General features: G+C 38.6%; 1 pseudogene across 2 annotated transcripts; it reads right to left on the bottom strand.

The window, feature by feature from the left end:
• Positions 1-2,294: 2,294 nt before the first annotated feature.
• Positions 2,295-5,688, bottom strand: LOC149239845 (pentatricopeptide repeat-containing protein At3g49710 pseudogene; annotated as a pseudogene). Of its 2 annotated transcripts, none has more exons than XR_016246463.1 (2): positions 5,565-5,688; positions 2,295-5,401 (listed from the first exon to the last, which is right to left on the bottom strand). The product of XR_016246463.1 is annotated as a pentatricopeptide repeat-containing protein At3g49710 pseudogene, transcript variant X2 (transcript). The 2 variants fall into 2 exon arrangements; XR_016246462.1 differs by having other exon boundaries at positions 2,295-5,433; positions 5,565-5,673.
• Between the last annotated feature and the right edge of the window lie 6,912 nt (positions 5,689-12,600).

Raw genomic sequence — 12,600 nt, 5'->3', positions numbered from 1 at the left:
GGGGGGGGTGAATCAGTATTGTGCATACATGGTCATCAAATTACAATTTTTACTTTTCTTCTTAATAGTTATCTTAATTTTTAGATGAACAATAATACATCATATGAATAGCAGATTTAACATATAAACAGCATTCAACCACAACATAAGAATCAACACATAAAAGCAACACCAAATAGACACTAGATATAAGTGAAAACTCATAAAGGGAAATACCACAAATTGTTGTTGTGATGTGAATGCAAACACTCACTTCTTATTTACATCAACTTTTGTAGGCACCCACCTACAGGAGGTATGTCTTCTATTTTGCAAGCTACAACTTGCTTTGCAACAATTTTTGTAGGCTCCTACCTACAGGAGGTTCCACCCTCACTTTTCTTCTACAAGTTAACACTTGTTGGAAGCACCCACTTCCACTTATAAGCTCCAACCTGTTTTTTTTCAGACTACTACCTGAAAGGAGACACCAATCCCCTGATACATTAAAGTTTTAATTTGCTAGCTTACATAGTCCTTAATTGTGAATACTTCCATCTCTTTGTCTCTATTTTGTACTTTGTTTTTGCTCATTTACAGTGGCTTATGTCTTGCTCTTCCTCTTCAATTTCGCTTCACATCTGCTCTCTTCCTTTTTCTCTCTTTGCCACGCAATTCATAAAATAGTTCTCAGAAAATTTTGAATTCACTAGCAGCACTATCATTCAAAACTCATTTTTTTATATACATAGTTTGCTGATTATTTGTATTCCGATGCAGGAATCTGAACTGAAGGGTCACCCTCTTTGTATTCCAAGGCTCTTTGTGATCTTTCTCTTCATTTCCAAATTTGAAAATCAAGTCAAGACAAATGGACCTTGTAATTTGAAAAAATTGAAGTAATACAAGCCAACAATAATGATTGCATAAGTCAACTTAAATGCAGATTTCTTTTTGCACATTACAGGATGCATATGTGTTTTTCTTACAGACAATCTGCGTATATATACAGTATGCTCTTTTAAAAGATGCGCATATTTTGTTTCATTCTAATTTTTGCTTGCTATTCCACTCAAGCATACCATCCACTCTTTTGGCTCATCAAACATTTTCAAGCACCTCTGCAACACAACAGTAATCATATACCTCACTGCTCAGCAACACACTCTAATAATACATCAACTTTTTCAAGCATTCACATCACAACATCTGCAAGCATTTACATCACAAGCATCGTACTCACTCACAGCTTTACATGATTAGCAATACATACATAGGAGCAGCGATACATACTTATTGAATACCTCAATATTGAATACATACTCAGTAATATCAATGCAAAATACCTTTGGCATCTCCTAGACTTTAAATTAACTATGGCTTAGACCTTAAACTTATCTCTGTAGCGGCTCAAACCTTCGACACCTTTGCCATCAACGATAATTTTTCCAACATGAGAAACAGATGCTTTGACTTGACAAGCATCTTCGTTGACAATTATGTCTCATGCAGTGATCAGTTTCAGAGAAATAAAAAAACATATAAAGGATTTTGGAGAAATTGCAATTTTTTGTCAGCAACCCCTAGTGAGTGGCTGAAACCCACGCTTAGATTATTTCAAGCAGGACACATATCTTTTCAAAGGTAGTTTGTTGGGTCTTCTGTATACAGTCAAGATGAGGAGGCCTTAACACTCTTCACTGAAATGCAGCATAAAGGCGTTGAACCGGCCAATTTTACCTTTTCCAGAGTTACCGGTGCTTCTGCCAAGTTGAATAGCATAAGGTAAGCAAGTCCATGCTCAGATTATCCAAGTCCGGTTTTATTTATTTATGACTGAAATCCTCTTGCTACAATGTATATCGAATATGAGAGCACGAAGGGTGCATACCAAGTGTTCTCTGGGCATATCCTATAATAATAATATCCTATGATCAGGGGAAAAAAAAAATATCCATGACATCCATCGTTTACAGGCAGGGTGATAAATCTCTTGAACTCTTCGAAGAAATGCTAGAGACATTGGGTGGGGAGGGGGCTTGGAAGAGGATGATGAGACCACAATTGTGAACCTCTCGAAATCTAAAAGAAAAGAAAGAGGGAAATAAAAAGATAAGCCAAAAGGAAATATGAGCTCAACTAAAACAAACGAAGTACTAGATGGAATTCAACATAACCTATGAAAGTAAATTAATTTTCTGTAATAATTTCATCTATTTAGCAATGACGGGCAATCAATTGTCAATTTGGCAATAAACCAATCAACAACACCTTAACGGAAATTGCCAGGGCACTATACTCTCGAATCTCAAGTGTAAATCAAATTAAACTTATTTTCGTTTATGTTTAAAGAAAACAGATAACAATGTGTGCAAAGCAGCCAATGAACTCCTAGCCTCATAATTCCCAACTCCTATGCTTAAAAACATATTGGAAGAGGTACCGATTCCCTAACTTTAACCATTTCACCCAGATATTTGGGTTTGTGCGATCTGTACAATTGATATCAACTCAAGAATGGAACTGTATATCATGCAATAAATGCTCAAACGATGTAGCTCAACACAGGAGAAAGCCAGATGACTTAGCTGGAGCACTTTTCACAACAGCAGAAGCTGACTTCATCAAGTTCTTTGAGCTATGTGACTTTTATCCTCACAGACTCACCAACTAGAAGTTGCACGGTACAAAGTCACCACAAACCTGGCAGTTTCACCTATGCTTCATGAGTTCATGATACAATCAGGGATTTTAGATGTTGCCGAGTATACAGAAAGTCAATATTTCTGTGTTTTTCTGTTGAGTTTTGAACTTCAAAAATCCATCCGAGAGACACATGCACAGGAAATATAAACATTTCCTATCCCAACCCCATAAACCAAGGCATACAAGAAAGGGGCTTAATTCTTTGTTATTTCTTCAAAAGGAGGTTACCAGTAGTCTCCACAAGAACATCGTGCATTCTTAAAATGATGGAAACGGTTAGCATCCCTGACAATAATTTCTCGTTCAGTGATCATGGAGATAAATTTGAAGGCAGTATGGCAGTCACCACATACACGAAGATTTTTAATAATTTGGATAGTTGTCCCAGAGGGTGTGTTCATAAGACCAAAAGCAAGAGCCAGCTTTTCGCTGTGGTGAGAGAGAACATCTTTCTTGTATTCTTCTCCCACATCATGCAGCAGAGCAAATTTTGTGTCTGGCACATACCCTGCCTCCTTCATCCTTATAGCTAGTGTCTCTAAAGTTGCATAGATCTCATCCATTTGTGGATGAGAGCTGTCTTCTGCAACGAAAGCATGAACTCTCTTATTGATGTCAATCCAGCTACATCCTGGCTGCTTCTTTACTCCCCTATCTTTCATCATTTTTCTCACTCTTGATACATCATTCCATCTGCCAGCAGAAGCATACATGTTTGCCAACACCACATATGGTGCAGCATTTGCTGGTTCTAACTTAAAAAGTTGTTCTGCGACACGGCTCCCTAACTCTATATTGCCTTGGCTTCTGCAGGCACCAAGCAATGCTGCCCATCCAATGGCATCTGGTTCAAATGGCATGTTTTGGATAAATTTCTCGGCCTCTTCAAGATATCCAGCACGGCCAAGAATGTCAATCATACAGGAATAGTGGTCCTTACTTGGTGTAATGGAATGATCTCGATTCATGGATTCAAAATAGTATCTACCCTCATCCACTAACCCTGCATGACTACATGCAGAGAGAACAGAAATGAACGTGACGGGGTTTGGCTTTATGCCTGCCTTTAGCATTTCTTCAAAGAGTTGAAGAGCCTTCATGCCACAGCCATGCTGGGCATAACCTGCAATCATTGCATTGCAAGTCACCGAATCTTGTTTAGGCATTTTGTTAAACATGTGACGTGCTTCCTCTATGCTTCCACATTTGGCATATAGTGTAACTAGAGCGTTGCCAACAGAGACATATGATGCAAACTCAGTTCTGATGATGACACCGTGGATTTGCTTCCCCTGGTCACGGGCTGCAAGGCCAGCACATGCACTTAGTACACAGACAAAACTGCATTCATCTGGCTTCAAGCCTCCCCGCAGCATTTGAGTAAACAACTTCAGAGCTTCATCACAGTAATCACTTTGGGAATACCCCGATATCATGGTATTCCATACAATTGCATCCCGCTCAGGCAATCTGTCAAAAACCCGGCGGGCATCTTCTCTGCTACCAGATTTAGAATACATATCAACTAGGGCACTTCCAACAATTGCATTCAACTCAAATCCCGTTATAATTACGTGAGCATGGAATTGCCTTCCCTGATCCAGCGCTTCAAGATTGGCATATGCGGACAGCACACTGGCCAGAGTGTAATTATCTGGTTTCATGCCTACACCTATCATTTGTTCAAAGAATTCAAGGGCTTTCTCACCCTGCCTATGTTGGGCATATCCTACAATAATAGCATTCCACGATACCCCATCCTTCAGAGGCATCTCAGAGAACACCCGGTACGCATCCTCGCTGCTCTCATATTTGAAATACATTGTAATAAGAGCATTATTCACTGTTACATGTGAATCAAACCCAGCTTGGATGATATGAGCATGGACTTGCTTACCTTGTTGAATGTCTGATAAGTTGACTGATGCACTGATAACACTGGAAAAGGTAAAACGGTCTGGTTCAATGCCGTCATGCTGCATTTTAGAGAAGAGTTTAAAGGCCTCCTCACCTTGACCTTTGAGAGCATACCCGGCAATTATGGTGTTCCAAGATACGACATCCCGGTGAAGCATTTTGTCAAACAGATGGCGTGCATACTCAACGTTCCCGTAGTTGATATATCCTGCAATCATAGTATTCCATGAAAACACGTTTCGTTGACTCATTTTGTCAAACACTTGGCGCGCATACTCAATACTTCCGCCTTTTGCATACATATTTATTAGATGATTTTCCAGAAATACGGTCGTCTTCATTCCTTTTTTAATAAAGTGAGCATGCAGCGATTTACCCTTTGTGGGGATTTTCATCTCAACGCATTCCTGTAATAGGTAGCCATACTCATTGGGATTTGTTACAATGCCTTGCTCCTCCATGAGATACAGTCTATGCAACGGACCCCTCACCTGCATGTCATCCATACAATGATCTTTCCTCTGCTCTGTGAACGTCACATTGATGTTTGCCAGAGTTGTGAAACCAATAATCCTGAAAGGTTGCCAACGATAAACGACTAAGAACCTAGACAAGGTTATATTTACCATGAGAATCTGCGAACTTCGATGCATTTTCCTTCCCTGGAAGAAGGGTATAGTGGCGTTCGAATCCATCGCCAAGAAACCATCTATGTCAATCTGAGTAGTCTCGTTGTACAATATAGATCGTCCCCTCTAAGTGAAAATCATTCTGGGTTTGTAGAAAAATTAAACGCTGTCTGTCCATTCAATGGGTATCATAAGTAGAGAACTGGACCAAAAATCAGCAACAAAATTCAGCTGGTGTCAACTACATCATGGTTTCTAACAACATGGTTTGTTTAGTGGTGAAAATCGTGGTTACAGGCTCTTGAGGGTTTGGGTTTAAAGAAGCTTACTTACAGTCAAAAGAACTCTTGACCAGGCAGTGCGAAGTTTGCTCAGGCTTTGAGCTAAAGGAGTTGTTTTTTCGTTCTTTCTGAACGAAAAGGAGTGGAGTTGTTTTTTCGTTCTCTTTGAACGAAAATGAGTTGTTTTTTCATAATGGTATGGTATGTACGTGTTCATATTGACATTAACAATAACAATATTATATATTGTGGTAAGAGAGTTCTTTGTTTTTCTTATTAAATATATTTATTATAAATTCTTCAAATTAAGCTTTCATTTTTATTTTAGTTTGTGATAATTTGAAATGGTGTGGAGTTGAGTATTAAATGATAGGTTTTTAATATCATTTTATTTTGAAAATGAATTATATTTGTTGGTTCAAAATGTTGATATGTAGAATTTCAATGTGATAGATCGGAAGATGTATTGCAAATCAATTTTAATTACAAAAGTTTCAATTTAACAAGTTTTTAATATTTATTTAGATTTTTAATTGGTTATTTGGGTTATTTTTTATGATTGTTTGGAGGTAAGGGAGGGACCCCAATAGTTGGATGCCCCACCTTGGAACCCTCCAAACGCCACATAGACATCTACGATGGCAGTACGACACATCTCCCTTGCATGTGCCTATGTGTTGGACAGTTTGACAATAAACATCGATGGGATTTGGGCAGTTTAGGGTTCTTGTTTGCCATGCGTTGTGGAGGGTTATCGAACCGTCGTGTTATTTTGTTTGGGTCCAGCAATTGAGCGTTTGGTCCCCCCGATACTTGCACAGTCCTACTACAATGCTGGTGGCAACCATCACCATTCTTGGTGCTACAGAGAATGGGTTATAAGGTGTGATGGTTCTTGGTTCGTCATGTTGTTCAGTTGTTATCTTGCGTTTTATTTGCTTTCTGGGATGGTTGTTCTTACCCGCCGCACACCAGCAACTAGGGTATTCGTCTATGTTCGACCCTGTGGGAATTTTTCTCGGCTTAATGTTGGATATGGTCGTTTCGTGCTTTAGAGGGTTTATCTACAGGTAATTCGCCATTTTTCAATAATGCTTGGAGGATTTCTTCTGTTTTTTGTTGGTTTTTCACAAGTTTAACCTCATGGCGCCTTTGTGGCATCCTTGTTTGTCATGTAGGTCATTATGTGTGAGTTGTAGTTAAGGGTACTCGAGCCCCTAGGGTTCCTGTGGTGTGTGGCGTGCGGGCATAGAACAAGCATGACAAAATTTTATGTGGTAGGATTTTAATCCTACTAGCTTCTTATGCATGTGTTTTTAAACACATTCAATTGAATGGATTTTGGTTGCATTTAAATTTTTTTCTACCACTGCCTTTGTGTTTATGCACCAATTCAGGAATTATAGATGGATCCTGGTTGCATGTAGGTTTTGTTGCACTATGGTTTTATTGCATGTGGGTTTCGAATTTTTATTGGTAGTTTAGGGTTTTGTTGCATCACAATTTTCTTGCATTATGGTTTTACTACATCTCGGTTTTGAATTTCTAATGGTAGTTTAGGGTTTTGTTGCATGTGGGTTTCGAATTCCTATTGGTGGTTTAGGGTTTTGTTGCATGTGGATTTGTAAATTCTATTGGTGGTTTAGGTTTCTTGTTGTATGTGGTTTTCAAATTTCTATTGGTGGTTTAGGGTTTTGTTGCATGTGGGTTTCGAATTTCTATTGGTGGTTTATGGTTTTTGTGGCATGTGGGTTTTGCTACATTAGGGTTTTGTTGCACGTGGGTTTCGAATTTCTATTGGTGGTTTAGGGTTCTTGTTGCATGTGGGTTTTGTTGGTTTAGGGTTTTGTAGATGGTGGTTATTTTTCTGTGACAAATGGTGGCTATAATGTAACCACCCACTCACACATTTACCCACTTTTACAAGCTCTCCATGGTAAATATGAGTTGAGTTTCACTATGATATGACCCAACCTCCAATTTCTAGTTATGGAAGTGGGGTTGACAGATCGACAACAAACTAACATCCCTTAGGAACTACAGACTACTTAGGCGATTGCAAACCACCCCAGGTGTTCAATCCTTGAGCTGGAACTCTTTTTCACATAATTTACCCCCCAAATGCACCCTTGACACTATGTGCATGCAGTTGGAAGGCTATAACCGCACGCACAAGCCTAGATGCCAGTGGTTATGACCCAAAAACTCCATTTTTGTGTCGATGATTCCGAGATGTGAGCCATTGTTTTAGGCTATCCTCTAGACCACTGTGAAAAATTGCTTGTAACTTTCCTTAAACATAAACAAGATGATGACAAGGCCAACAAATCAAAAATCAAGCAAAACTTGACCTAGATATGCCTAATCCATGATAGAAATTTTATCAAACATATTGTAAACGTGTGAGCTACAAGTCATGAATGCATATCTAATCATAAACTTATGAATTTTATTTGAGAATCACCAAGAAGTCTCCAAGCCCTCTCTATCTAGTTGTAATAACACTTGTTAGACCATGCATTCATCAATCATTAACTTATCAAAACATGTCAAGAGCCATATATAGAATACAGCATATAACCAACATATAAAAAAATGGAAACCTTGGCAAATCAGCCATAAAATCACCAACATAATCACTACCAATGCTCATAGACCATAATAAGAAAATATCTCATATTAACATAAGAAAAATCCAACCAAGTCAGGGACTTCCATGTACCACCCGACCATAGATTGGGTTGAACCAAATCTCTCATTCATCCAATCACCCCACACCATATTCCAAGTATGAATGTGGGATCATAAGGGTTAAACCAAAAAAAACCAACCAAGGCTTCCAGAAGCCAAACCACCTCAACTCTCAACCACAATGATCTCACCTATATAGTCTAGAAATCACTAACATTAACCATATTAGTCTTTACCCAAGTTGTCTAGGGCTCCAAGAACTAGTAACTTAACCCACAACCAATAAGGGCTCCAGAGAGTTTGTTCCAACCCACGGCTCCAGGGACTAGTAACTCAACACACAAGGCTCTAGAGCGTTTTTCCCAACCCGCAGGCTCCAGGAATTAGTATCTCAATCCAAGTTGTTTCATGGATCTAGAGAATTTATTCCAACCCACAACCATAGGGGACCTAAGAACCAATTAGAAAAACAAGTGGGAAACCCACTACACCATGGTTATCCAGGAAATGGCAAGGCAAGGTTGAAACCACTATTAATCCAAGAAAATCTCCATGTCAATGAAAACACATAACTAAGGAACCACATGCATATACCATGCATCCAAAAATCAGCAAGGAAATCACACATGCAACTTGTTACCTGCAAAGTATCCCTGATGTAGTTGTTGTTCCAACTATCTAATTGCACTTCCTTACTTTACTTTGCCTTTTTTCTCCAATCTAAGTGAATGCTATAATTCTCCAAGCATGCTCCAAGAATGCTCTAAAGTGTGCAAGAGTGTATGAGAGAGAGAAATGAAAGGAGAGTTCAACTCAAAACTATCAAAAATCTATCAATTGATTCTCTGATGCCTTTTTATCATTGATGTTTCCTCTTTTTTTCATTTTCCTTCATTTTTCTTCTAATTTCCCTTACATGCAAATTTGTATCTCTTCACCTTCCTTTTCTCCTATTTTCCTTTATTTTAATAATTAAATGTTAATTATTGCCTCTTTGCCTTTGCTAATTTTCATAGCCATAAGGAAACCACAACTGATGCCCACTAAATTGTTTTTCCCACCATTCAACTTGGAATATGTGTCCCATGACCTTTCCGTTGAAGATTCCACATGGGAGGGTGAGAATTTTATACATAAACATCCAAAACTACTCAAGCGTTGAAGACAACACTTTTTTGAAGGAGAGGACATGTTAGGTCCCTATAATACTAGTGCATCCCCCTTATTTTTATTGTTAGTATAGCCCCTTATTGGTATTTTTGTGCCCATGTATCCCCCATGTGGTTATTGTTGTGCCCCAAAGAAGCCCACTATTGTTATTGTTGTGCCCTTACATTATTATTGTTATGTGGACTTTGATTATATTGTGACCCCTTAGACTCCTATACATACCAAGGAGGTCTTATCATTTGAATCGTTCAAGAATTGTTCATTTCTGTAATGTAAAGGAGGTTTCCCCCTCAAAGAAGTTAATTTTTAAGTTGTTGATCTATCTTGTCTTCTATTTTGTGAGTTGGTTGCATAACAAGTTCAAGATTGGTGTGTCATCTATTTGTTTCCAGTGGACGTCCTTAGACATAGCGGAGCCCCCGACGATTATGGAACTTGGAAATGACGGCTTGTTGCTTGATAAAATTATGGACTCAGTGAAAGCCTTATTGGATGCTAAGCAGAGGTGGGACAATGGAAGAAAGGAAATGTCAACCTGTCCAACTTCTTATGGAAGCGAAGATCCTACGCCAACTCAATGAAAAGGAAAATTCTTTGAATGGGTTATGGAGGAGATATTTTCTCTTAATGCTTAGGTTTCACCACTGAAAATATTATTTTTGGAAGTGTCCAACTTGATTTGGGTGGCATTGGCCTTAATGCAGCTTCGGAGAAGAAGAAACTTCATCATCCTCGTGGAGATGATCTTTCTGATAATGGATGTTGCTGATGGTCACACTCATCGGAAGTTTTTTTTGGTCATCTCAAATCTTAAAATATTTTTATGTTTCCATGTAAATATTGTTTGGTTCTCGGATGTTTTGTCATTTTATCAGTTGTAATGTTTTTTTTACAAGCAAGAATGGAAGTGACATCGTTGGTTTTTTTAATGTATGGTCAATTGAATATCTATATGGCCAAATCTCACTTTGCTATTGTAAGGGTTCTAGCCCATAATCCAGTATTTATAATATAAACCCTTACGCATTCCAATTATAAAAAAAAAAAAAAAAATGAGATTCTTGACTTTAATTAGTTTTTATTATTTTAATAATTAATATCAATTGACCTTGGTTTTGAGGAGTCGGAAACATATCCACAGTAGTCATTTTGTTGTCGACGTTTTGAGTCTAAATGTTCATGTGGAAAATGTTACATTGGAGAGAAAGGAATATCCTTTAAGATCAGACTTAAGGAACATGGAGTAGATATTAGGAATCGAAGAATCAAGCCCTCAACACTTGTCAAACATTCCTCGAAGACTAGTCACCGTGTTTACCTAGAAGACATGGAAAAATCTCAACAGAAAACCATTATTACAAAATAAAGATTCGTGAAGCTCTGGAAATCATAAACCATCCTGAAATCTCAATAGAGACGGAGGGATAAAGGTTAGCAGAAGTTGGATTCCCCTACTCACACAAAACCACACTCCTAACAACTAATCCCCCTCCTTCTCTAATCCCCTCCTTGTCATTTCTTTAACTCCCCTTCCTCTCCTTAAATTAATAACATCGGTTATTAACAACTTAAATATATATATATATATAAACTATTAACCTTAACATTAATAAGTCATAGGCGGTGGAGAAGGGGGAGGTCATATATTTTTAGCCTTGGGATGTAGGTGTAGGGTTTAGACAAGTGTTTTATGGTGAGAATGTGGAGTATCTGGACCGTTATAGAGGAGGATTCAAAACAATGAAGGTCAAATGTGTTGGTAAGACGGACGAGGAGCTAGTAGATTATTCTTCAAATCCCTTAGAATCAGTGCCGATTTGGACAAAACTTACACCTCAACATTTCGGTATGGAGCTACCAGGGTCAAATGGAGCACCGGCTATGCAGGCCGCCTCGCCTAGGCTTCCTTTGGAGGAGGTTTATGGAAGTCCTGCAACCCTAGGTATTGAAAACCTACTTTTGGCATCAGGGCAAAGTGCATTTAGGATTCAATATTTAAGATATTAGGCGGATCCTATATTGGATTATGAATAGAAGTAGTCGGAACTCTCAATCTCATCCCCATCATCATTGCAATTTTTGGAGAAATTTTTAGACCCTAGCCCAACAGAACACTGAAACATTGCAACCCCTAACCAGGTTGGGAATGAAGGGGTATCAAAACAATATGATGGATCAAGATCTTATGGGCATCAAAATATCACGGATAAAGGATTGGAACAGACCACATAAATCAGGGTCTCCAGAATATATCTACGACTCAAACCTCGAGATGTTTTGACAGGATTCATGTTAGTAATTTCAATCATCACCAGGTGGAGGTTAGGGTTAACAATTTTGTAGAAAATCCCTCGCAAGATTTTGGAAATGCTGATGAAGGTACTATGATTAAATGAAGAAAAGAAATCAAAGAGCACAAAAGTTAGAGAAAGAGGGCGATTGTTGGTTCTAGGGGAAGGAATCAAACCAAATGAGGTTATGGACGCAGATAATCGTGTTCTGGTAGGGAGGGTTCATGGGAGAAATTACTCTACGACACGTCTGAAGAAATGGGTCACGGAGGTTTGGGGTAAAATTTTGGAAGTACTGTTGACTATGTGGTGGTAATGACTAGGGGATGGTTTTCTCTACATTTCATGAGGGTTGAACATGCATCATGGGTGTTGATGAAATTTTAACACATTGAAATGACCCCTATTTGATCTTGAGAGAGAATAATTGGGGGAAGGTCTGATGGGGTAAGGATGTCGGGTTTACCCCTTAAATTTTGGATTGAATATTTTTTCAAGCGTATTGGGGATGATTTGGGGGTTTTCTTAGATTATGATAAAAAAATTGTAGAGACAGGAAAGATGGCTTTGATTGTATTTTGGTTCATATGGATACCAGGGAGGGACTGGTGGAAACCTTGAAGCTACAATGGAGGGGAATCTCTAGATTGCGGAAGTTGGACTTTGAGGGAGTTCTATTTAGATGCAGGATTTGTCATGAAGTTAGACACCTCTTCAAAGAATTCCCACTAAATGAAAAAGAAAAGAAAGTAGTGGATCCTTCGGATGGGAATGAAGGTACACCTGGGAATAGATAAGGCCCAAATGCTAAGAATGAGATGCCACAAAAAAATTGGTCTGACAACAAGGGGATGGATAAGAATGAAGGGAAACAAGCTTCATCCTCTCGACCGACATCTCTGACAGTAACCCATGCACGAGCTTCTTCAACTATCC

This window comes from Pinus tabuliformis, chromosome 8 (assembly GCF_031772625.1).
Source record: "Pinus tabuliformis cultivar Carrire ecotype Pingquan chromosome 8, CPIR1, whole genome shotgun sequence".
Classification (NCBI taxonomy): domain Eukaryota; kingdom Viridiplantae; phylum Streptophyta; class Pinopsida; order Pinales; family Pinaceae; genus Pinus; species Pinus tabuliformis.
This window is presented reverse-complemented; position numbering and strand designations above follow the sequence as displayed.